The 26,329-nt window shown below is 39.9% G+C and overlaps 1 protein-coding gene across 5 annotated transcripts in view; it reads right to left on the minus strand.

The window, feature by feature from the left end:
- Positions 1-26,329, minus strand: part of ZC3H12C (zinc finger CCCH-type containing 12C) — a 131,829-nt gene that overhangs the window by 46,589 nt on the left and 58,911 nt on the right. Inside the window, exon 1 of one of the 5 annotated variants that reach the window (XM_087868462.1) lies at positions 19-26,314. The exons of the other annotated variants lie outside the window; for them this stretch is intronic. The gene's annotated coding sequence lies outside the window, so the exon portion shown is untranslated. Of the gene's footprint in view, positions 1-18; positions 26,315-26,329 lie in introns of those variants that run through there. 5 annotated transcript variants of the gene reach the window in all.

Consider the following 26,329-nt stretch of genomic DNA (forward strand, 5'->3'; position numbering starts at 1 on the left):
AGTAGCACAGGTACTCACGTTAGCAGGAAAATACAAAGACACTGGTTTCTGCAGCAGCTCCAGCAGCAGCTCCTTAGCACAGTTTTAGCTGCAGACTTGCAGGCAGGCGAGAAGAACAATGAATGGCTGAGCAGATGGAACGGCAGTGTCTTTGCTTAACCTATTACTGAGTGGAGTCACAGCCAATCCCGGGCCCGAGAGCTCACAATTAGTTGGCCAGGCAGATGCGAGCCAACCTCAGCACCCTGGGTCAGGTTCACAGGTTTCTAAGATAAGCAAGTTGATGTCATTCTCAGGGTCTGCCCCGGGCAGCATGTGTATTAACAAGGGGTGTGCTCCAACAATGGGCCAGACAAAGCCGACTCGTAGGCAGCTGCTCTTTGGGAGCCCGGTCATTAGGCAGCAGGCTGCCAACAAGAAACACCTGGCCCGGGCAGCCTTCGGCTTTTCCTCCTTGTTTTTCATGCGTGGAACAAAGAAACCAATTATATTTTCAAGTCGTAAAAGTTGCATGTTTCCAAAAAATTGAGGTTATCCTCCCAGTCTATTAGCTTTTGGGTTTTGAGAAATAAAGAACATGAGGTGTGTCAAAGTAGCAATTCGCTACTGCAGTAATTCCTTTTCTTTCATAAATGAGTCAGTAGTGAAATGGGACAGAAGGCTATAGTAAACTATTTCCCTGGAAACACCAGGAAATCCAAAATATTTTTAGATATTGGTTAATGTGTTGCAAGGCAGTAAAATGAAAAAAAAAAAAGATAATGAAAGTAAGATTGCAAAAGAGAAAGGTTTAAGAGCTTACAAACAGAATTTTAGAAAGTTCACTAAAAGCATAGGTAGGAAGATAAAACAAGTGAGGTCCAACTGTGCGCCAACTAAAAGCATAGGTAGGAAGATAAAACAAGTGAGGTCCAACTGTGCGCCAAATGTGTCCTCTAAACTGTACCTTTAGACAAAACTATTTAACTCCAACCTAACCCACCAGCACAGCCCACCTTATGTATGTCCAATAGCAAGGTAAAATTTTTATTATGGATTCTAGTTGCTCGTGTTGTTAAGTAAAAGCTTTCATTATGTTCTAATATACAACATATTATACCTGTTAAAAGCATCTGATTTTTCATAAAATTTGTTCAGATGTAATACTCAAATTTCAGCTCAGGGACAAGTTAACCTTATGAAGAAGAAGTAAGGTGATATTTTTTGAAGAATATACAAAAATCGGCCCCCTCGGGAAGGAAGGTTGTTACCCCCGATTTATTTCCGAAGTTCCAGACTGCAGTGTTTATAATGCTAAGGACTACTTGCCTTTGAGGTCCCCTCTCGAGTGGCCTCTGATTAGTACAAAAGTCCAATCAAAATTTAAACACCATCAGGTGTTGTAAGTATCTCCCTGCTCAATGAAAAGGAAAAAGATCTCTACAGCTGTCCTACTACCTACTTTGGTGAAAGAGCGCCCCCCACCCGCCCACAGGAGCACGAGTCCACTTTTCATTCCAGTGCAATTGAGAAGGGCGAAAGCAAGAGCTATTTTTACAACTTTCTGATACAGGGTCAATTACCCAGGGCCGAGGCTTTTCCAAGCACCCCAAAGCATCTCAATCAATCTCTCTTTACACATATACAAATACCGAGGCTACACGACTAGGGTCACTTGTGAATATTTAGGGAACAGAAGTATCTGTTGGGCTCCTGGCTGGCTGCGGCTTAACTGTGCCCACTCCAGTGTAAATGAGAATTTCTCCGTTTACAACACAAGAGGAAGAAAGCTTACACTACATAATTGAAATTTTTCGGTTATCTCACTGAAGAAAACATTCTTATGAGTATTAAAAGACTAAAAAAAAAAAAATACCAGAAATAAAATAAAAATTCGAAGTATGCTTTAGATCACCATTTGTCTCTATTTTTCCTCAGAAGAGCTTAATATTTTATAAAAGTATATCATTCTCAAAATGTTAGAAAATTTCAAAACCTGTGAAAATATTTTTTAACCGAATGTTATTATTATTATTAGGTCTGCATGTCACACTAATTTCTAAAGCAAAACTGGTTTTTTTTCTGCCAAGGGGTGCAGGAATGTTTCTGCACTGGGTAAGCCTATGGTATGATGTCAGAAGCCCATTAAAGATAAAGCATCTCTAATATTACAGTTTATTGCAAATTATAAGGTGAATTTCCCAGAATTCAAATTTTAGGTCTTAGGTAAGCATATGAACACAGAAATGAAGAAAGTAAAAATTTATTTCTTTTAAGTGGTGTGATGGTATTTCTTTTTGAAATTTCATGAGTAAAAGGAGTAAGAAATATAAATCAAGACCAGTAAGATGGTGAGTAAATGTAACTTCTTTTGGCAAAACTGAGTTTGATTTAGTAAGAGAAAAATAAAAAATATACATCAATGCAAAGTGATTACAACGACTAAAACCTAATAAAACTTAAGCTACTCACTGACAAGAGAGACAGTAAAGTCAATATTTATGCATTCATATTAAAACTTTTTTGTGTATAAAAAGTAAACTCTTTAGTATGAGTAGCAAGTCTTCTCTTCTGCCCTGGGTTTTCTTTCTCCTCTTTATCCCTTGCTACTATAGTTACTACTTTATAGCTTTAATTCGGGAGGAGGAGGAGGAATCTTCTCACTAATTCCTGGCACCGGTGGGTGAACACAAAGGAAAGAAAACTACCCCAGGATTCAGCAGGAAGCCTGATCTCTAGCACTGGATTAAGCTTTTTTTGCAAACAGCAAATAAAGGCAGTGATCTGAAAAAGCTAATCAGATCCTGCTGTGGTATTTAGACTATCTTGGTTGCTAGTATTGGATAATGGTAAGCACATTAAAACATCTGTAGGTGCAAAGCCCGCCCAGCTTTCCTAGTCACAGGCCCTGGTCTGCTTCCCACCCCAGAGCAAACACAAACAGCTACCCTGGGCTGTCTGGGGCGCTGCAATCGAGGGCTGAGCACGGTGTGCCCTGAGGACGGGAGAAAACCAGGCAGGTCATCTGTCAGTGCCAACGCTGTGTCTAATGTCAGGAGCTTCAACCACGTGAGAGGACCTTGCATGCTTGCTCACGTTCGAATGTGAACATGTGGGCTTTGCTGCGGCTGCTGCTGTTGGGAATCCATTCTCTTCATCACTGGTGACCCTTCCTGGTACCTTTCTCTTAATATGGATTTGTTCCCCCATTAAAATATAATTGCTCTCGATCCTAACAATAACACCATGGAAGCAAAATTGTTATATCAAATTTCCCCAACTGTCCCCCAAAGGTTGAAAGGTTAAAATTTCAGCAAAAACTTGTATTGTTTTTGAGAATTAAAGAACACACCCAACGAAAACCCTAATTTATACACACAGTGTGAGAGAATGGAACAAAATCCATCAGGTACTAATATGCGAACAAAAGTGCTCCCGGGCAGGTTTTATTTCTCTTTTATGACAGGGTGAGCTTCTCCAAGAGCCCTCAGTTCTTTGCAATGTTCCTGTAGCCCTGGTTCGTCCACACAGGCTGCTGTCAACACACTCAAGGCAGCTGTGGGCTGAGGGAGCTCCTCCTGCGGGTCTCCTGCCCTGGCTTCAGCTTCCCAACCAGAGTGGCCTCCCTGGGTACAACACACCGTCCGGCCTCTGCCTCCTCACTGGAGGATGAGTTACCAGGTGGGGAAGTCTGGGAAGAGGAATTTTGTAAGCAAAGCCCGGCCCCCTTCCTCTGCACTTTTCTCTTTGGGATCTGCCCACACGGCCTTGCTCCCCAGCACTGCCTGAGATTGGGTGGTTAAGCTTTGTAATTTGGAGGGTTCAATGTCATTAAGCTCTTTAAGCTGTCTCTTAAGTCATGTCCTGCAATAGCTCCATCAAAAAAAGGGCTATTTTGATGTCCGTCTGCCTGGCTCCTTTGTCTATTTCTCAGTTGGTTCAGAACTAAGGCAGGAAAAACACCCTGTCAAACAACATTCAACAAAAGTTTTGCTATAAAGAACTATCACGGAAAAAAAGTGATAAAAAGACTTACCTAAATGAACTCTGATCAGACCACTTTTAAAACACATATGAAGGGAAAGGTTAAAAAAAAATAAAGAAAAAAATTCTGTAACAAAGAGGGAAGATAATGCTCCTCAAAAATTCTACAGGTCTGATAATCTTTCAGTGCCACACCACCAAGAGCAAATACACCTCAATTCTCTTTAGGGTTCAGAGACAAATCCTAAATAAATCCACAAAAAGTTATTTCTTCTTCCCAGTGGTTTAAAAAGAAAAACTTTTCTGCAGTCATTTTGTGATGACATAACCCAAAGCATAAGAGTTCAATTATCTCCCAGTATTAACTTCCGATTCAGTATTTTTAACAATTCATAAAACAAGTAAGTCTTTAGAAAGATGATCTTCAATTCTCATTAAACTTGTAAATAATCAAGGAATTTTAGAAAAGCGCAGGGAATATAAAGGACATCCTAAATGCCGATGAAACAGGTTACTAAAGCAGCTCGTGTATAAGGGAGGAAGGGACAGAACATTCATGAGGGAAAAAGGCCATAAGATTTTTAAGAGTATAGAAAGCACATCGTGTGTATTAATAAAATACAGTTATATTAGGTATACTGAAACTGGGGAAATGCTGACCAAAAGTGTATAATTTTATATAAAATATAGACAAGACATTCTCTGAAGTCTAACCACTTAATGACACTTTGCCCCTTAGAGTAATGATAATATTCACAACATCCTCATCGAAGCCAACTCAGAGCTTAACGCTTCTGTCCTGATGCCGCGGGTCTCTATGCCCCACGGTCTATGCCATTCTTCGCTTTCTGCCCGGTGTGCGCCCCTTTGTGTACACCCCGCTCTCCCCGGGCTGTGCACCCCAGCCGAGGGCGGGCACGGGGCTTGTTCTCTAGGCATTAAATTATTCTACTTAGCAAACTAATTCAAATACTGACTGGTCAGGAGTGTTGTCAAAAGAGAGGCTGGCAGTCGGGCTATAAAGAGTAACTGTATTAGATTACAAGAAAGCTCTCCCATGAGGTCTGGCTCTTCTTCCTCATGGTCTAGAAGAGTGTGGAAGAGTGTACTGTGAACAGCATCTCAGGAAAGAAAAGCATGGTAGGCAGCAAACAAGACAAAAGCAACTACAGACCAACCAAGCCAATGAAAGTTTGTTAGTTAGGAGTTCCATCTAAATTCTTATTGATAATCAAGATAGAAATACTGCCTTACCTACCCATTCTTTTTAAGATGGCAAGAGGAAATGCTTGAGTTAGTACCTGCGGTGGCCTTCATACCAGTGATTTTAAATTCCTGTGCACGACTGGTTTTAGACAATTGTCCTGGTGTGCAAGAAACGGAAGACCACCGAGAGGCTACCACAATGCATGGCTGTGTCGGACAGTGCTGAGTGAAATCAGCAGAGGTTCATAACAGAATTTCTCTTTATAGAGCTCTATTCATATCAGAGGGCAATGTAATAATTTAGGTATTAAATTTAGATTTCTGAGCATTGAGGATAAGATTCCTTCTAAATACAAATCATCATATACTATAATAAGTTAAACTTAGAACGTGAGTCATCCTGAACAGCTGCCAACAGCACTCGATCGTAAACTCGAACAGGGCAGCGATTCCTGGGTCTTGTTTTCTGATGTGTCTCCAGGACCCTGCAAAGTGCCTGACACACAACAGGCATATATGCGAGAAGTCAATGACGGCAATGCGACACCTGGGGTCAAAATGCCTTTTCCAGGTTTATTTGCTCTTCCCTTCACATAACGTATATTCTACCCAAACAGGAGTATTTACGCCAATGCTGCTCTCCACTCAGTTCCACACTAGAATCATCTGGGGAGATTTAAAATACGCTGATGCCAGAGTCTCATACCTAGAGATGTTTATTTTTAGACTGGCCGGAGGCCAGGTGAGTCGAAGGTGTACCCAAGTTTAAGACGACCAGGGACTTAAAGGCTCTCTCTTCTACAATACCTTTCTCCACAGCCTCACATATTAAAATCCTACCCATTACTACTGAAGATTCAGCTAAGACCCCACTCTGCCAGGAAGCCTTCCCTGAACACGGTTAAATTTGTCTTTGGATTATTTGAGTTTTGCACAGGGCCTGGCACAAGGCCAGGACTTGATAAATGTCTGAGAGATGGATAATTCTGGGAGCAGAGCACACAGAAACACAATAAATATTTATGGAGAAAGTGATGTGTGGTTGGTCCTCATTACTTGCAGAGTCTGTGCAGATTTGCCTACTCGTAAAAATGTATTTGTAGCCTCCAAATTAATACTCGTGGTGCTTCAGAGCCCTTCCGTGGACGTGAGCAGCGAGGCGAAAACCGGAGTTGCCTGAGGACACATTCCAGCCGAGGCTGAACCGAGTGAGGCTTTGCCTCACTGAAGCGCTCATACTGTAAGCACGTGACCTAAAAAGGCCTGCCTAGTGCTATGGCTTTTGCATTTTGTGAATCTGCTGTTTAACTGGCCCCCAAGCCTAGCCCTGCAGTGCTGGCCAGAGCGCGAAAGTGCGAGAAGGCGGTGGGGCGCCTTGTGGAGAAAAGATGTGTGTCAGGTAAGCTTCGCTGGGCCTGAGCTCTGGTGCTGCCGCCTGAGTTCGGCGTTAATGAACCCACAGTGTACACCAGATAAGGGGTCCTTAGCCAGCGACGTGCCTCCCACAAGGTTCTGTGTCGACGGGTCTGCGGAAATGTTTTGACTGGGGGCTCCCAGGAACGGACTCGCGCTCTCTCCCGGAGCCGCGGGGCAGCATTTGCAGCAACTTCGCAGCACAGAACTACCCTGCAAAACGAGAGCTGCCTGTCATCTCCCCCTCTCCTCAGAAGTCTCAGAGAGCTTGCTTGCAATTTTCAGTACTGGTGTCACTCAGCAGCTGGGCACCTCCCAGGTACCAGCGGTACTCAGGAACGAAGCACGTCCCTCTGTGTCACCAAGCTCACAGCGTAGTGGGGGGAGCGGCGGGGGAGCGACAATACGAGCAACACATACGTGTCGGGTGATGGTGAATGCGGCCAAGAACCTGAGTCAGGCAAGGCTTCTCTGACAAGCGGAGATGCGTGCGGAGACCTACAGGAAGCAAAGGAAATGGGCACCGGAAGAGGGAGGATTAAGTATGAAGCCCTGACAGGAGAGTGTTTGTGGAACAGCAACGTGGCCAGTCACACGGGTGGCAAGCGAGCAGGGGGAGAGAAGACCAAGGCAGGAAGGCCCCTCAGGAGGAGCCAGGTCATGTGGCGCTCTCGAGGGCGACGCTTCTCAGACCTGACGCGGCCCTCTGACTCCGGGAGTCTGGGGTGGGGTCCTCACACGCTCACAGCTGATGCCACTGCCGCTGGCCCGGGGGCCCTACGTTGCGTAGCAAGATCAGCAAGATCGTAGGTCTCACTAAGTAAGGCCTTGGCTTACATTCCGAGATGGAAAACCTGGGGAGAGTTGGCGCGGCGGGAGTGCTAGGGCCCTATTTCATGCTAACGTCTTGCACGCCTGGGCTTACGCCACACTTCCAGTGGTGTCCCACGGATCTTCTAGTTCTGTGCCTGTACCACATATAAGACCAGAGACTTAGGACATACTGGGGACCCTGCATGTGCAGGTCTTCTTTCATTACATGTCTTCTTGTTTTCATATTTTTATCCTGGCTATTTTTACAAGTACATGCTCCCAGATACATCAGAACTATTTTGACGGCTTTTAACCAAAAAGCTGTTGGGAGCTTGATGGAGACCGTGCTACAGTAATACTTGCTTAAAAAGCACTCTGATTTGTTCAACTGTTTCATCAAGAACGATGTGGTACACACACAAATATGACTCAGCCATAAAAAGGGATGAGATCTTGCCATCTGCAACGACGTGGATGGACCCGGAGTGTATGATGTTAAGGGAAATAAGTCAGAGAAAGACAAATACTGTATGATTTCACTCATGCAGAATTTAAAAAACAAAACAAATGAACAAAATAGAAACAGACGCACAAACAGGAAACAAACTGGTGGTTACCAGATGCAGGAGGGTTGGGGGAGGGGATAGAGGGGATTAAGAGGTACAAACTTCCAACTACAAAATGAATAAGCCATGGAGATGTAATGTACAGAAGGGGAAAATGGTCAAGAATATTGTACTAACTTTGTATGCTGACAGATGGTAACTAGACCTTTCGTGGGGATCATTCTGTAATACATAAACATACTGTAGCACTATGATGTACACCTGAAATTCATAGGATATTGTAAATTATAACTTAGTAAAAGAAATTATTGAAATTTTTTCTATCTTTCAATACAGTTCATTAGATATCTTCATGAGAGACATAAATTTCTTACTAAGCTTGTCTTAAAATACTTCGCTTTTGTTCTTGCTGCTGTGAATGAAGGTTTTTCTTCTTCTCTCATTATATCTACTGACTAGTTACTGTTGGTGTCCAAAAAGTTATTATTTTATTCACATAAAGCTTCAGTGAACCAGGTATGTCCGTGAACTCTTGATGTCTCTATCAGTGCTTCATGGAGGCTCCGGGGATTTCCAGGTATAAATAACAACATAAAATCATCAGATGGCCTCTTCCTTGCCAATTTTTATATCTCTTACTCCATACTTTTGTCTAATTACACTGTTTTAATGGCTATTTTGCGTTGTTCCCAATATTGATGGGGACACCTCCAGGGTTTATTATTAAGCATTATATGGATTGCCAGTTAGGCTGTACACAGACATACCACATACATATCTATCACCTTGGGCAAGTTCACCTCCCTGTACCTCGCTTTTCTCAATTATAAAAGAAAAAAAGATAGAATATGGTTGTTTTGAAACTGAATGAGCTAAGAAATATAAAACACTTGGAAGGACATCAGGCACCAAGTAAACACTCAAAAGTGTTACTGTATGTAACTTTATGTTTAGATATATCTGTACATATACACACCACACTATTAGAGCCTTCGAAAAGTCATTTATAGAAATAGTTTTCCTCCTACATGAAAGATGTAGGAAAAAATTAGGAATGTGGACAGCAGTAAGATATTAGATGATCATACTTTTTTCTTTGACTAACACTGTGAATTATATTAATAGACTTTCTAATATAGAAACATGATTACATTTTGAAAGGATTATATATGCCGATATTTCCCCAAGAATTTATATATAATTAATCATAAGACTGGCTTATCATTCTCCCTAATGTATTTGCTCTGCCATATTTGGGCACCCCTATTTTGAGGTTAGAAAAGGGATACGGTATTCCATCCAAACCAACTGCTCAGTGTACCAACAGAACTGGGCTAGACTGGGCCATGCTTTCCTATAGAGGTGCCACTATTTCTAGAGATCTGATTTAGTGCTATTCTGAAATATATCCCTGAACCTTTACTCTAAATTCCAGGGAAGGGTTTACTACAGCACGGGGTCCAAAGAAAAGAGGATGAGCAAGAGGAAGATGTCATAATTTATGAATACAAAAACCAACCAAATCATACCCTCTTGCAACAACTGAGTAACCTGCACAAGTTATTTAATTGCTGTGTCGCAGTTTTTTCCACTAGAAAACGGGGATAATACACCACCAACAGCATAGGGTTGTTATAAAGATTAAATGAGTTAAGACACATGGTAACTTAGAACAGTGTTTGGCACACAGTAAGTGCTAAGTATTATCTTAAAGTTTACAGGAAAAGTGCAATTGTACAACAAAAAACCAGGAAACCTGATTTCCATTATTTTATGTTCTCACTGATGTAATTCTAAAAGTTCTCTCTTTAGTAATGACAGAGAGAATATGGAGGCGAAGGCTATGGTGTCCCACTAGCTCATCTTACCACATGTTTACACAACCAAGAACTCAAGCCACTTGGAGTTCAAATGCCCCATGCTATGGCTTTGTTCATGATCTTGTCACATGAATCCTGTTCAATTAATAATTTAAAGCAATGTTTCTCAGAGGGAAAGGGGGTAACATTTGGTTTGGGAAAGCCAAACATATTGAAGGTGTAAGGATCATGAATACCTCGGCCAGTGAAGAGAATTGAGACGCTGCCGGAAAGCTGAGAAGGAACATGAGCCCCGAAGTGGCTGGGAGCCTGTGATTCAGAAGAAAAACACTGCTCTGATGGTGGGCAGGTGTAAAGGGATGAGGGAGAAGATGCAAATATAATTAGAAAAAAACAAAACAAAACAGTAAGAGACACCTGAAAGGAAGCAAGGACTTTTCTTGTAGAAAATGAGACATTTCTTTCAGTTTAACAACTGAGACGGTGGGCCGTCAAAATCATTTTAAAATAAATAGCTCTAGACAAGGAGCAGCATCCCCTCCCACCTCTCTCATAACATAATTTCATTAACATTTTAATTTCTACCATAGAACTCTCTCCTCAAGTAATAAATTGCTACACTTTTCTGAGTTAGTTTTCTCCTAATTTCTAGAAGTTATTAATTACTGAGAAATTAAGGCAAAGATGATTTTTTCCCTTAAATACTTGCTATTTAACAAAATCTTCTATGAAAAAAAGAGATTCTTATGACTGAGGGATTTTATCGAGAGTAGTATCATTAATTATAGAATACCTCAGTTCTTAGGGCATTTATATATATAAATGTTAGCAAGTTGATCACAATTCATTTTAAAACTGTGTACATTTAAGAAGTAATACTGTAGTGTCAGGCAGGAAAACAGCAGCATGTCCCATGATTACCCAACCAAACTGGAGGAGAGGTTAAGCCAGTACACCCTGAACTCATGTGCTCACTCAAGAAACATGTACTTGAGAGGCTGCAATGTCAAAGGACTAATGCTGCGTGAAGATGAGAGCAGAAACACGCAGGCAGGTGCTACGCTTAGGAGTATAAGACTGTATGAGGGAAACCAGATAAATGAACATCTAGAAAGTACAGGGTATACAAAAATTAATGCTACTAACAGCAGCATCAGTCAGGACAAGAGACAAGGACATTGGCTATGCTTTGAGGTCTGGAGAGGTGACACATAAGCTGAGTGGAGATGGAAGGTGACAACACAGTCCCACCCAGACCATGGTGTATGCATCTGTGCTTGAGGTAAGATAGGCAGCATGGTAAGGCAGGGAAATAAAGGATTTTTACCCAGAGATGTGAGAGAGAATAAAATATGCAGAGCACTGTGTGATTAATACTGCTGTCAAAGAGGCTGGAAAGTTGGGATGTAGCTAGTTCACGGAAATTTCTGAATCTCAGCCATACCAGAATTTCAACTTTGGTACTGTGAAACCACTGAAGGTTTTTTAAAAAAGGGAATGGTAGAGAGCACAGGTAGTAATGTCTCTGACATTGGCCATGGGAATATTTTTCTAGATAATGTATCTTGAGGCAAAGAAAACAAAAGCCAAAATAAACTGCTGGGACTACCATCAAAATAAAAAGCTTCTGCACAGCAAAGGAAACAATCAACAAAACTAAAAGACAACCTACTGAACACGAGATGGTATTTGCAAATGACATATCTGATAAAGGGCTAGTATCCAAAATCTATAAAGAACTTAGACAACTCAACACCCAAAACCCAAATAATCCAATTAAAAAATGGGCAGAAGACATAAACAGACATTTCTCCAAAGACATCCGGATGGCCAACAGACACATGAAAAGATGCTCAACATCACATCCTCAGGGAAGTGCAAATGAGAACTACGATGAGGGGTCACCTCACACCCGTCAGAATGGCTAAAATAAAAACACAAGGAACGACGAGTGTTGGTGAGGGTGTGGAGAAAGGAACCCTCTTGCACTGTTGGTGGGAACACAAATGGGTGCAGCCGCTGTGCAACACAGTATGGGGATTCCTCAAACAAGTTAAAAATAGAACTACCCTACCGCACTACCGCACTACCGCACTACTGCATTTAGCCAAAGAATACAAAAACAGATTCAAAGGGATACATGCACCCTAATGGTCATTGTAGCATTATTTACAATAGCCAAATTATGACAGCAGCCCAAGTGTCCATCCGTAGATGAACAGATAGAGAAGATGTGGTGTATATACAATGGAATACTGCTCAGCCATAAAAAGGAATGAACTTGGCCATCTGCAACAACACGGATGGAGCTAGAGGGTACGATGCTAGGTGAAGTAAGGCAGTCAGAGAAAGACCAGTACCGGATGATTTCACTCTTACGTGGAATCTAAGAAACAAACAAAGGGAAAAAGGAGAGACAAATCAAGAAACAGACTCTTAACTCTAGAGCACACACTGCTGGTCACCGGGGGGAGGTGGAGTGGGGGGTGGGTGACCTAGGTGATGGGGAAGAAGGAGCTCACGCGTTCTGATGAGCACCGGGTGACGTATGCAAGTGCTGAATCAGTCTATTGTACACCTGAAACTAATACTACACTGTATGTTAACTACCATGGAATTAAAATTTCAAAAAGGGAATGGCATATTTCTACCCACATTTTAGAAAGGTAATGGGGAACCCCTGAGAGTTTCTGGCAAGGTGAATGATGTGTTTCTAAACTATATTTTAGGATGATAACTGCAGCTGCATTGGTTTGGGGGGGGCGGGAGCAAGAAACCAAAAGATGCATTGGGAAGGTATTTAATAGTTCAAACAAAAGGTGACTGGCATCTGAAGTTATAAAGAAAGAAAAAGAAACAAACAGGATATATTATCTAAGATAAAGCAAATGGGTCTAGACAAAAGAGAAAGTAGTAAAATATTTTTAAAAGTATTAAAAAAATCGATGGCATCAAATGACACAAATATATTGCAAAATGAATGAGAAGAGGACACTGGGTAAAGGCGTTTAGTGGCCACGGATGGAGCTCTTTCAGTGAGATGAAGACAGGGATGGAGAGCAGATATTCTCAACCAAGTTTCGGGACCAAACACCCCCTTCTGGGGCTCCTGAAGTCTACAGACCTCATTCCAAAGTAATGCTGCTAAATATGTAAAATAAAAACCTAGATGGCATTACAGAGAAGCCAAATATAGTAAAATACAGTCAAGATATGTAAAAATTGTGAATTTAGTGACATATATGGTTTTTTTTTTAAAGAACACATGAAAAGAACAAGATGAAGGAGCCGCTCTAATAACTACCGTGATTTCGAAGTAGCTAACAGTGCAAATGGTATTTTGGAGTATTTACTTCAACTGTGACATGATAGGGAAACATTTATGATTTCCGTGGGTGATAAAATCATATATGCTGTTACTGATACCGGATTTATTATCTACATTCATAATTGAGGGAAATGCTAAACTTCATGAGAGGACAGGAATATAAAGATGTCAATTTTTCCCCCGCCCGACATCACAAAAGGCCCCAGTTCTACCGGCGGGTCCTCTGGGGAACCACAGATCGCAGGTGACAACTGCCAGCTCTGCAGCAAGCGCGTGGGGAGGAAAGGAGAGCACACATCTTCTTCCAATAAGTTAGGCAGGAAAGGCAGAAGATAAAGATGTTTGGGGGGGGGGGGTGTTAGGGAAGGATAAGGTTTTTTTAAAGAAGTGGAAGCCAGGAGAGTGGATTCAGTGGGGCCTGGGAGAAAAAGGTGTGTACATCTGTCTGTGAATGAACTGAGAGGAAGTCTGTTAAAATCCCCCTAACTCTGCAGACCATCCCTCCATGCGACCCAGGGGGCCAGGCCTGCCAGGAGTCAGGACTGAAGGCAGGAAAAGCATCTCTGGCAGGAAACTGAGGGGTCGGGTCAGGGGTGGGGGAAGGCTTCTTTTCTTTGCTTTCCCATCTCCTCTTCTGATCCATCCTCGATCTTCTGTCCCAGCCCTGGAGATACCTACAGGCTTAATGCTGCCATTTGGTAACCCACTCTAAAGATTGCCCTCGTAGCTCCTTCCAACTCCCTCCACCCAAAATCCAAACTCCCAAAGAAAGATCAGTGAGGGTACTGGGATGCTTATATGATTAAAATAATTATTAAACATCTAAGAGTGAAGAATTCTTGATGAAGGGGTAAAGGTGCAATGAGTATCATAAGGACAGCTTTTTAAACCAAATGACTACCTAAAGAAGTTGATGAAAGACTATTAAACATAAGAGTCTTAGCACACTGCTGGGCCCTGGACCTCCTCCTTGTCCCTGCACCTTTCCTCCTCTGCACTGGTGTGTGTGTGTGTGTGTGTGTGTGTACACACACGTGCACGTGCAAGAAGAAAAGGGAGTGCAGGGAGGACAGAATCAGTTTACTTCGTTTCTCACTCTTAGGAGAGATTCCTAACACACTTGGCTTGGTAAACAAAAAGATACTTTACTGGAAAGCAAAGCTTTGGAAACTTTGGAACCAGTATTCCTAAGATAAATAATCTTTTTATTTCCAGTACTGATTATTTTTCAGTGATCATACAAAAAGCTGAGTAAGACGCTATCACACAGTGAAAATTAGTTCAGGATTTTGGTCAAATGTAAATCCGCGTGGAACTGTCCTGTTTACATTAGCTGCTGGTCTACAAGTAAGTATCCAGTCTACCGAAATGCACAAAAACTTCAGCACTCATTTGCTGCCAAGGTGGGAGATAAACACTTACGATCTATCCGTTATTCTGAGCAAAGCTCAGGCCCAAGACTCAGCACCCGGCGGCAGGCTTGCCAAACCGGCATTCTGGCTTCTGGCTGTCGCTCCGGAGCTCCAAAGCGCTTTCTCCACCTGCCATGGCTTCACTCAGGTGCTCTCGCAGCACGGGGTGGTCTCGAGGCTGCCAACCTGGCACCTGCTTCCCAGCCACCCAGGCCAGCACTGAAACTTCCTACCTCAACCCAAGTCACAACAGCGATTTTGTGACATTTTTTCTTTTAAGCGGACTCCTAGTGTTTCTTCAAAATCATACTTTAAACATGCTCCCTGTACTCTGAATCCAGTCTGTCTTAGGACAGAAAATCTCTGTGATCTGGGGACAGGGTTTGACTTCAGACATCAGCTGTCTCTTGTTCCCCGCTGACATCCTTTTTCCAAAGGGGAGGGAATGCAGACGTTGGGACCAATAGGTGGCTCCCTCTTTAACGCAATCAGAAGACCTCAGGGAACACGAACAAGAGGGAGCTTACCAGGGAAATAAAAAGGCAGTAATTTGAAGCATTTTGTTCTCCTTCAGAAAAAAAGTGTAATTTGTTAATTTTCTCACAGGAATCACTAGACTTGCCACCATTCCCCATATTCCAGAATGTGGAGTAATTTCTATGATTCTGCTCTTCCCCTTGGCCAGTTTATTCATCCCATCCATAAACAGGTCAGGAAGAACAGCTAATTTTTATTTCCAAAGCTTTACAATCTAGAGGGGGATGGCAAGGCGGATTCGGAAGATGCTCTCTGTCACACTATTCAACTGGTAAAAAGCACAGTGAGGACCATGGAGAAACCATAGCCGCTGGCTCAACTCCCACTCCCAGGATGTCCTAGCAAACGCATTGGAGAGGAACACACGGGCCCAGAGGTGTGCAGATCTAGGAGCAGAGAAGCCCCATCCAAGGAACTCAAATATTTCTAAAACAAACTGGGCAATCAGCTTATTTTGAATGTTAACAGCATCCTATCCTTACACAAAGATGACAGAAAGCCCCGACAATCCAAAGCATTAGATTTACTTCTCTTATTCACTGGCCTTAAATGATGACGATGGCATCAAACTCTGGGGTTTATGCGTATTTAAGCAACAACAAGGATACTAAAAATGACCCTTATTTCAAGTACTCAGAGTAATTCACCATAGGCTGCCTGACTTCAAAGTTGACATACAGGCAGACATTTGCACTAGACCACCATTTTCAAGGCATTTAGTAAAAACCCAAACCTAGAGAACGGAAATATACTCTGGCCATGATACACAGATAGGAGTTAGCAGCAGATAGCCAAAAACAAATTTTAAAAACCAATTATCTATAAATTAAAACTCTCTTCCAAAGAACTGTATGGTTAAAGAAAAATAAAAAATAAAATTATAACCTGGGGGATGTGGCCAAATTGATACTTCAAGAAAAATTAATGGTATGACTGTATTTAATAGAAAACAAGAAATCAAGTAATTTAGGATTTAAATTGGAAAGGTTAAAATGAGCAAGCAAACCAAATAAAGGTGAACAAAGGAATAAAATTTAATGCAGAAATAAATAAACCAGGAAGCAAAAAAGAAAAAGTAGAACTTGTTAATAAAATGGGGAGCTGGTTCTGAATGCATGAATGAATGATGACTATCCCAAAACTGTAAACAAGAGGTGGGGAGTTCTGCAAATACATAACAAGACAAATGTAAAGCTCAATGAAATGGAAAGGATTCTCCTCATAAGTCTTCATGCCAATAAATTAAGAATCCATAATTAAAGCTGACTCAAGAAGAGGTTAGAAGTGTCAATACCATGGAAGAAATAAAAGTCTGTGAAAGACTTATATTCTCTATTCCACTCCTGATAAAGGATGCTACACCTATAGGCTCTATGGGTGTGTTCTAGCAAAACCTCAAAGCACCCAGCTTCACTTAGATGAGTTTGGGGCACTGAAAAACAGGGAAAGCATGTCAGTGATTTAAGAGGCTAGCATAATTCTGTTGATGAAACCTAACACATGGCACAAAAACTAATCAAATATATGCCTAATCTTACACTATCCACAAAAGCTCTACAAATAAGAAAGGTAAATTACGTAGTGTATTCAAATTGTAATCATACAAATTAACCAGGTGAATGGTTTGTTTTTTTTTTTTTAAAGCCTTGTTTTTGTTTTTTTTTTTAAAGATTTTATTTATTTACTTAATGGAGTGAGAGAGAAAGACAATGAGCAGGGGCCGGGGGTGGGGGAGGAAAGAGAGAAGCAGACTCCCCACTGAGCCCGGTGTGGGGCTTGATCCTGGACCCCAAGATCATGACCTGAGCCAAAGGCAGACACTTAACCAACTGAGCCACCCAGACGCCCCTGAAAAACCTTGTTAATTCAATTCATTACATGTATTGATTAAAGGCTCGTGCACTGGATTGGTTATGGAAGAGGAAAGAGGGACCTGAACAATCAAGAATTCTAGATTTTTGGTTTGAACAGCTGAGAAGAAGGTAGTCACACTTAAAGAAGCGGGGAAGGCTTGGAAAGAAACAGATTTGGAACGATAAAAAATTTTTTAGATTATTTTCATTTCAGATACCAATAGCTCTACAAATGCAACGGTCTCAAGACAGCTGCAGAAAAGAGAGAGAGAACGTTGGTAGTCATTGGCATGATGACGGTATTTTAAAATACAATAATGGATGAATGGATGGAAGACTGCAGAAAAAAGAAGAGATTCCACGACCAAAATATCAGTAACCTAATGATAGAAAGACACCACCTATAGTTGTGAATACCATATTTTCATGTAGCACATATTGCCATACTTGGTCATCTTTTCAAACATGCTAAATTAGAACTTCAGTACAAAATCTATTTAATAAAACCTCATGACATCAGAAGGTGGTTTTCCTGCTAACCACTGAAAACTTCAGGTTTAGTAGTATTGTCATTTTGGGGATCTGTAAGTTATTTGAATCTTTTTTGAGGGGAAGTAGTTTTCAAACAGTGCTCTAAAAAATGCCCAAGAGGCTGAATATGGAGGACACTGGGACCATGATCCTAAGATTTCATTTGAATATAAGGTTGTCTTCCAGGGGCAAAAATTGTTTCATTTATACTTTTACTAACATTTTACAAATATGATGTAACAGTGGACAATAGTGAAAAGAGTAGGTCTTGAGGTATATCCATGAGACAAGGACAGAATTATTAAGCACATTGAAAGCAGTAATATTTCAGCCTTGCTGAAATTTAAGACTTAAACTGACTGCACGTTCAATTAAAAAGGAAGAGAATATGAATTAAACACTGAAAAAATATTTTTGAAGATGTGCCTAAAAGATACTTGGGATTTAAAAATTTAAGGGAATCCTCCCATAAGATAAAAATCTATTTAAGTTTCTCACATTTAACTTTTGTAGTTATTTGTAAGAATATGTATGTGTGTGTGTGTGTGTGTGTGTGTGTGTGTGTATGTAGGGGACAGCTATGTATGAAATCAACAGCCACTGACATTCAAAAAGTGAAATACCAGAGAGGAAGTCCCATTAAAATCAGAAATAAGCCCAAATGCCTACTATTAATCAACACTGTTCTCTAACTTCAACCAAAGCACTAAGACAAAAAAATGCAGAACTGAAATATTGAAAAAAAATTGAATTATTACATCACCATTATACATTCTGAAAATCAACAGACTCAACTGAAAAGGTGTTAGAACTAAGTCCTACAATTTAACAGTATGTAAGAGTTCAGTAAGGTAGTTAGATGGTTAAAAATGAGTAACTTTCTTTTATACCAGCTATGAAATATAGGTATACCAGATTACAAAATATAAGAAGGGGAAATCTCATTCATAATAAATAATGGTAGCTAGCTTCCCTCAAGGACTTATGCTTCAATACACATCACCTGTTAATCTCCACACCATAATATTAGATGATAGTACCATGATTATAGTTACTACTGTCACAATTTTACAGACAAAGAAACTGAGGCTTAGGGGAATTATAAGAAAACTGTCCAAGATTACACAGCCAGTAAGTGTCAGAAAAGGAACTCAAACTTAGTCTGATTCTACAGAATGAGCTTCTTAGCACTATCATGCCCATTCTTGTCTATCAAATTAACAAAGATAGGCTGTGTGGGGAAATGGTGACCAGTGCAAAGAATGGACTGACCCACGCAGTGTCAATAAGAATATAAATTGGTACAACTTTTCTAGAAAGCAATTTTCATGATCATATCTAGGAATTTGCTAAAAATAGAATCAATGTGTAAAATGATCAATATACATGGACACTTATCACACTGCTTGTAACACTATTGTTTGTAACAATAAGAAAGACTGGTCACACTCAAAATATTCAACGATATGAACTTGATTAAACTGCAGTAGTTGAGTACGATGAATGCCATTCAGCCAATAAAAGTAAGCATCTAAAAGGATATTTAATGACACAGGAAAACATACTGCATGAAGAGCAATAAACTACATATGCACACAAATTCTTTTAAAGGATGTGTTTATACTGACTAGAAGATTTTAAAAATGAAAACACTGATACCAAAACTATCTCTAGGTGAGAATTATAGATGATTTTCAGTATCATTTTAGATGTTTTCTGGATTCTAAAAATGTGATAAAGTGAATGTGTTAAGTAAACTCAAAATTTAATTTTAAAAGATAAAATGAAGTAATCAAAATATTAGAAATGCAGTTTAGAAAACATTTCCCCTATTTGAAACTGTTTCTTCCTATGCATGATATTGCCAATTTTAACATACTTTTATACTCATGACTTCTATGTTGCTTACGGTACTTTTCTATCTTAGCAACAGCACAAATAATACCTACTTTATCAAAATAGATAATTTACTGCACATTGTAAGCCTTTTAAATCTGTACTAATCATTTAAAATTACAGCAAAATTCCAGAAAGTATCTAATACATAAGATCACCATCCCAGTGAGGCAATTAACAAAAATGACAACTCAAAACAAAAAATGTCTAAGTCGGCAACAAGGAGAGAGCCTCAAATCTACGGGAAACCGGCTCCCTGTAAGTACACAGTAAAAATGAGCTATGAAATAAAAGCCAAGATCTGAAACAGACTAAGTCACAGAATAAGGATAAAAATAAGCCCACATAATTTTGAATAGTAAATGAGTACAGATGACTAAGAACAAAGAACAAAAACTAATTTTAGCTTCACCCTAAAAAACATGAAGTAATAGATTTGAAAGCCCTTTGGAAAAGTCTAAAATATAAACGGACATATTAAAAGCAATAACAGAAAACTTGATCTCATAGACTTTTTATATTTGGTAACCCCAATTACTCAGGACACAATTTAGAGCCTCTGAATAAGTAGACAGAAAAACAAAACAAAGTCTCTGTCCAATCCAATCAGCGGATACTGCTAAATCATTTTATAATAACATCGAGTGCCTCCCGTGTGCCAGGCACTTGTACACTCATTATCTTGATTCGGTAAAAACAACTCTGCAAAAGTACAAAGTGTTTGATGGATGAGAAGTCAAAGAGAAACTGAGGCTTGCCTAAGGTCACAGGCATGAAAGGTCAGAGCAGAGGTGCAAATGCATGTCTACCTGCTGGCAGAGCTCCCACCCGCACTCTCTGTGCGGCGCCATCTCTCCGCTCTCCAACCAGACTATCTGAGCATTGTACAGGCCTTTAACCACTGCCTGGACACTTTTATTTTAGACATAATATTAGCTGTTGTCATTCAGTTTCACAGTGCACAGCAGCGTAGAAGGAAGGAATGACAGCAGCAGCAAGGAACAGCTAACATCAAGGAGAAAAGACCCAAAGGTTATTGACATAAATCAATACAAATCATTATAATCCTGCTGCCCCCGCCATCTTAAAAAAAAAAAAAAAAAGCATAGTAAGTATTGCTATTTAGTTTAAGATAAACCAGAAATTTCGATAAACCTTGGCCAAGTTAATTAACATCTCTAGGCATCAGTTCCATCACCTGGAAGACAGGCAAAACAACAGTTTAAATCATATAGAACTGTTGCAAAACTCTACCAGATAATGTAAGCAAAGCACTTAATACTGTGCCTGACAGAGTTAGTGCCCAATAAACTAGTGAAATTATAAGCTGCATATTATTTGAAGGTAGAAAAATATAAAAATTCACATACAAAACTTTCAGTTTAAAATACTTAACATGGGGCACACCTGGCTGGCTCAGAGGTAGAGCCTATGACTCTTAATCTCAGGGTTGTGAGTTCAAGCCCTATGTTGGGCGTGGAGCCTACTTAAAACAACAACAAAGAAAAACAAGGAAAAAATTAATAGTTGAAATGTTTTGCTCTTGAAAGACTTTAAAAATAAATGTTCTAGAAAAGTCACTTCTATAATATCCTTCCCCTGCTGTGGGGTAGATAAGGTTAATTATATTCTTAGGAGGCAAATGTGTATGGCCCTTCAAGAAATCACATCATATATTCTAGGGCGCGTGGGTGGCTCAGTCGGTGAAGCGTCTGCCTTTGGCTCAGGTCACGATCGCAGGGTCCTGGGACCGAGCCCCGCAAGGAGCCCCACATCAGGCTGCTTCTCCCTCTCCTGCTCCCTCTGCCTGTGCTCTCCCTCAAATAAATAAATAAAATTTTTGAAAAAAAAAAAAATAAAAGAAATCACATCATACACTCTAAAGCAAGCTTTTTAGTTTGGCTACCAATTATGTTATTCGCTCTGAATTAATTATTGTGACCATCTCTTAGCCATCTACAGGCTTTTGTTCATCCTACCCACATCAGCAGATTCATCTTAAGCACTATATGGCCTTTAACAATAAAAACACACTTGTGAAGTGTCTACTATGTGCCAAGTGCTGTACAAGACTTGGGATACAACAATGTAGACCACCAAGCCCCTGCCCTCAGGGAGCCTAAAACAAGATTTTAAAAAAAAATTCTAGGCACAGTAAAGGTACTGTTATCAACATTTTGTATTATCAGTAAATGGTTATGACAAATCTATGCTCTAGGCAGTATCTTTTGTTTTACAGATGGAGAGCAGAGACACAGAAAGCAGAAAATAGAAGAAAATAAAGAAGAAAACAGTTCACCACCACCAGATATTCAAGGCTCAGGGAGGAAATATACTGTATTTTGAAAACACAAGGGAGTAAGCAAATAATTTTGCCTGAAGCTGGGAGACTATGAAACGCTTGTGTTTTTATTTAAAAACCCAAGTAAAAATTCTGTAAAGCATACCTATGGGAATAAAAGATAGCAGAGTATTTATCCAAATATTTACATTAGTTATTTCTGGGGAAGGAGATTGCAGGTGGCTTTCATTTTCTCTTTGCTTTTTCTTCATCAACTTGTACTACTTTAACAATTTAAAGTAGAAAAAAAATTCAGCATTAAAATTAGATATTAATGTTCATCTGTTAAAAATTTAAAAAGTCAACAGTGCATTCACATGTGGGAATGAGATCAGCTCTCTTGCTGTTTCCTAATAGGTGTACCTATCCATACAATTTTTCTGGAAAGCCTTTGGCCATCAAAAACCTTAAAGCTTATTCACTTTGATCATGACTTCTATGAATCCTAAGAACACAGATGCAGAAAACATTTTTTTTTCTAAGTGGGACATTCAACTAATGCATTATGATATTAAAATATTGGGGGGGGAACATGTCTAACTGAAATAATGATTAAATAAAGTGACATGTTCTTAGGACAAAAATGTTTTAAAAAATACAGAAAAAATATTTCGAAGATTTGAGAGAGAGAGCGCGAGAGAGCACGCGCACAAGCAGGGGGAGGGGCAGAAGAAGAGAATCCTCAAGCAGACTCCCCATTGAGCACAGAACCCGACCCAGGGCTTGATCCCAGGACCCTGAGATCATGATCTGAACTGAAATCAAGGGCTGGACACTCTACCAACTGAGCCACCCAGGCGTCCTGCCCTGAAATATTTTTAATATCATGAGAAAATCCTTAGTGTATGCTCACTGGGGATAGAAAGGCAGGATACAAAACTCTATAAACAGTATCGTTCTAATTATATAAGAAAAGATCTCTTTTTATGAACAAACTCCCATGAAAGAGGCGGCGATAAGCACTGCACACAATACGTGTATGGCACCTAGAACAATGACAGGCACAATTAAGTGTTACCTACTGTTATCAGTCTTAAAAGTACAAGAGTAAACTAAGTGAGATCTAAGTTGAGGCCTCAACAGTGGCATATGAGCCAGGCAAAAGGTAAAGGGGAATAGGGGAAAATGTTCCAGAAAACAGGACAACCTTGGGATTTTCTACTTCTTCCCTATCCACACTTAGGGATTTGATAATTATCTTAAAGGCAGAACACTTTGTATTTTCAGACATCTGCTTGTGGACTAGTTCACGGAGCTAAGAATTACTGTCAGTGTTGTAACACAGAACCATGTACACTATGCTTTATGGGGGATTATCTTCCATTTTCATTTTAATGAAGGAAGTAAAACAATCCTTTGCCAATGTATAGAAAATTAAAGAAAGAAATCCATCATAATGTTGTTAGTTATCTCAGGGTTACGGGGGTTTTAAAAATTGTTCACATTTCTCTACCTTTTCTAAGTTCTTCACAATTAAGTACATTACTACAGTCAGAGATAAGTGTTGGGAAAATCAATAAAAACCGCTACTCATAAAAAACCTTTGAGGTTTCCGCCAAAAAAAAAAAAAAAAAAGGCTCCCTTTGGTGGAACTACATTGCTGTGTAAACATATGCCATACCAGACTAAAACTGTCTTCAGGCTTATCTTCTTATGGACCTAAAACACCTGCTGGAAAGACATGGTCCTTGCCTTCAAACAATTTGGCCAGACAGTGTTGTCCTGTCACTGGAGTACTTTGTAGAGAAAAGGTTAACATACCTCTCTTATTTTCCAGACCCATAATGCTAATTATCATGAATCTCTTAATTTTCAGACGATGTGCATCAACATACGTACACGCAAGGACACATCTTTTAGGGAACAAAGTAAATCACAGGGAAGCAGAACTGCCAATGGGTAAGAGCATGGTTTTTAAAGTCAGACCGCATAGGTTCAAACTCCCTTCTACAACTTTCTAGATGTGGGACTTAAAGGTATTTAAACTCTTGTGTCTGGGTTTTCTGATCTACAGAACAAGGACAATAAAAGCAGTGCATAAGTATGGTGCCTGGCATCTCGGTGCCCAGTATATAATAGCTATCATGTCAGCTATGAAAACCGCAGCAAAGATAGGGAACTGACAACCCCCACATTACAGTTCTGAACGTCATCTTTATGCCATCAAGTACCAAAATTACTACGTGCTAGACAGGGTGTACTTTTCACATGCTATCTCATTTAAATATCTCAAGAATCCCATAAAGTTTTCTTTTTCAAGATCCTGGAGACATAGTCTGGGATGAAATAGAGTACAAAAATCATATTCCAAATTCACCATTTCTCTGAACTGTCACTAGTGAAACAGCAGCAATAATTACAACATGTTTTTTGGTGAATCTTAAAATCCAAGCTTTGTGAAGTCATGAGATTTTCTATGTTGTAGGTCCATGAGGAATATTAGCACTTAAAAACGCAAGTTGTTTTTTTGTTTTGTTTTGTTTTGACAACATTTGGAAGATTTGAGATCAAACCCCAGAATCTCAGTATTTTTAACGTGGTTTTACTTCAGTTTAAATCTGGAAACCCAATTTAATACATTTTTGTGATTCCCTGACCTTCTCACTTAAGATTTCTCTTTCCAATAAAAACTATATCCTGAAACCATGTTTGCCACTTCAATCACTCACTACTCCTATCACCTACTTAATGTTCCAGACAGACTGGCCCACCCACTCCCTGCTTTCCTTGACTCACAGCATTATTCACTTGGAAATGACTCCTATCCAGCTCTACTGGCTTGCACCTTACCTTTAAGCCCCAGCATGCAGCCTTCCCTACTACGGTACCTGCATTTCTTATTCTTTGCTTGTCCCACTGAGTATATTTCATCCAGCATTACGTTCTATCTGTTCATAATCTCTCTTCTTTTAGAGGTCAGGGGCCTTATGCAGCACCTAGATCAATACTAAATTAATTGTTTGCTGAGGGAATAAAAGCTTACCAGTGTCAAGTGAGCAACAACTGCAGATCAGTTTACAATCCTACGTTCTAACACTAAAAGGATAAAAAAGTCTCCCACTTAATATCTTATATTCGTTTCTTTAAAACTGCTATCAAATCAGCATGAGAGAATTCTTCCAAATGTATCTACAAAAACAATGAAAAGCCCAGAAAGAGTATAAAAAGATATAAAAGGGCATAGAAATGGTATTAAAAGTTATAAAATGATAGCAACACTTTTACATCTGTTACAGTAATTTAAATTAATGTAAAAATCATCATGGTCTGCTAGAATGAAAACAAGGTAACCCAGGAAAATGTTTTAAAAATAGAATTTCCATGAAGCACCTGGCCAATGTAATCCATGTAAACATAGCTGCAGAGAAGCCAGTGATAAAAAATAGGATGTTTTTATTAGTCTTGTAATTAAAACAAATATGTAGTAAAAGGAAGTGACTAATAAAAACTCCCATCAGCATACAAACATTCCAAGTTTCTGTTTCCTATTCTTCAATATTTTCCATATAATAAACTAATTGCATAAGATGTTCATTATCAAATGCAATTTAAAAAATACTGGCCTTTTTGTTGTTGTTTTGTTTAAAAGTTCATTTTACTTTGCTTGTAATGTTTGAGTACTTCAGTGATGACCAGATAGATGCTTGAGGTAGAAATTAAACGTACTTTGAAAGTAAAACCCATTCTTAAAGTAAAAATACTCAAACATCTTGAATTATAGATACTCAGTTACCAGATCATTCTGATATTTAAGGGTACCTTCAAATAAAGAGGTTTAGGTAACTTAAAATAAGAACGCCAAATTGGAAGAAAACAAGTGAAGCTATGTTTATAGTCAAAAATTGGAGGACACCCAAATTCAAGAAATTTCTATTAAAATTAACTTACATGTGAGTGATTGAATAAATGGAAGTCATACCTTCTACAACCTAAATATATTAAGACTTAAATATATAGTACGCTGTACTGCTGACTTCTTGTGGTTCTTGGAAAAGCCCAAAAAGTGTTTGAGAGACATACGCACTGCCTTCCGTTTATGATATGCACTAGAAAAACTAAACGAGGAAATGAGTAAAGAATTAATGAACTTTACCAAATTTCTAAATATACTAGCCCCAAGTGTCTCTGTAACTATTCTAAGATGGTTTAAAAAAAAAAAAATCTGAATCGATAAGCGCCTCACCGGCCTGGGGATACTCTGACACAGTCTCGCAACCAATAGGAAAACTTTCCCTAAATCTGGATTCGTATTTCATCTCTTTATCACCAAACACAGAGCACAGACCAGTATTGTTAACGGTTACCCAAATGGCATGACTCCCAGGCAGAGTAATCAGTACTTGGAAGCGAAGGCTGTTTCTGAAGGATTTTAAGGGGTAAAGGGGGAGGCAGTTTAGGGAAGGAAAGCGGGGCTCGCTTCTCCAAGTTCGATCTGGAACAGGTCTGTGTAGGGGGTTGAAAATAGGAAGCAGCAGCCCATGGACCATGAACGCGGGGTGAAAATGCGAGTGCGCCCGAGCCTGCGGGGTGAGGGGCGCGGGAGGGACGAGGACGGGCGAGGGGTTTCCGCAGGGGTCGGCACGGCCGCAGAGACACGGAATATAAGGCTAATGGTTGGGCCTGGCTCCCAGGTGCCAGAGGATGCCTCAC

Source organism: Ursus americanus, chromosome 16 (genome assembly GCF_024610735.1).
Source record: "Ursus americanus isolate L20-20 chromosome 16, mUrsAme1.1.p, whole genome shotgun sequence".
NCBI classification, from domain to species: Eukaryota; Metazoa; Chordata; class Mammalia; order Carnivora; family Ursidae; genus Ursus; species Ursus americanus.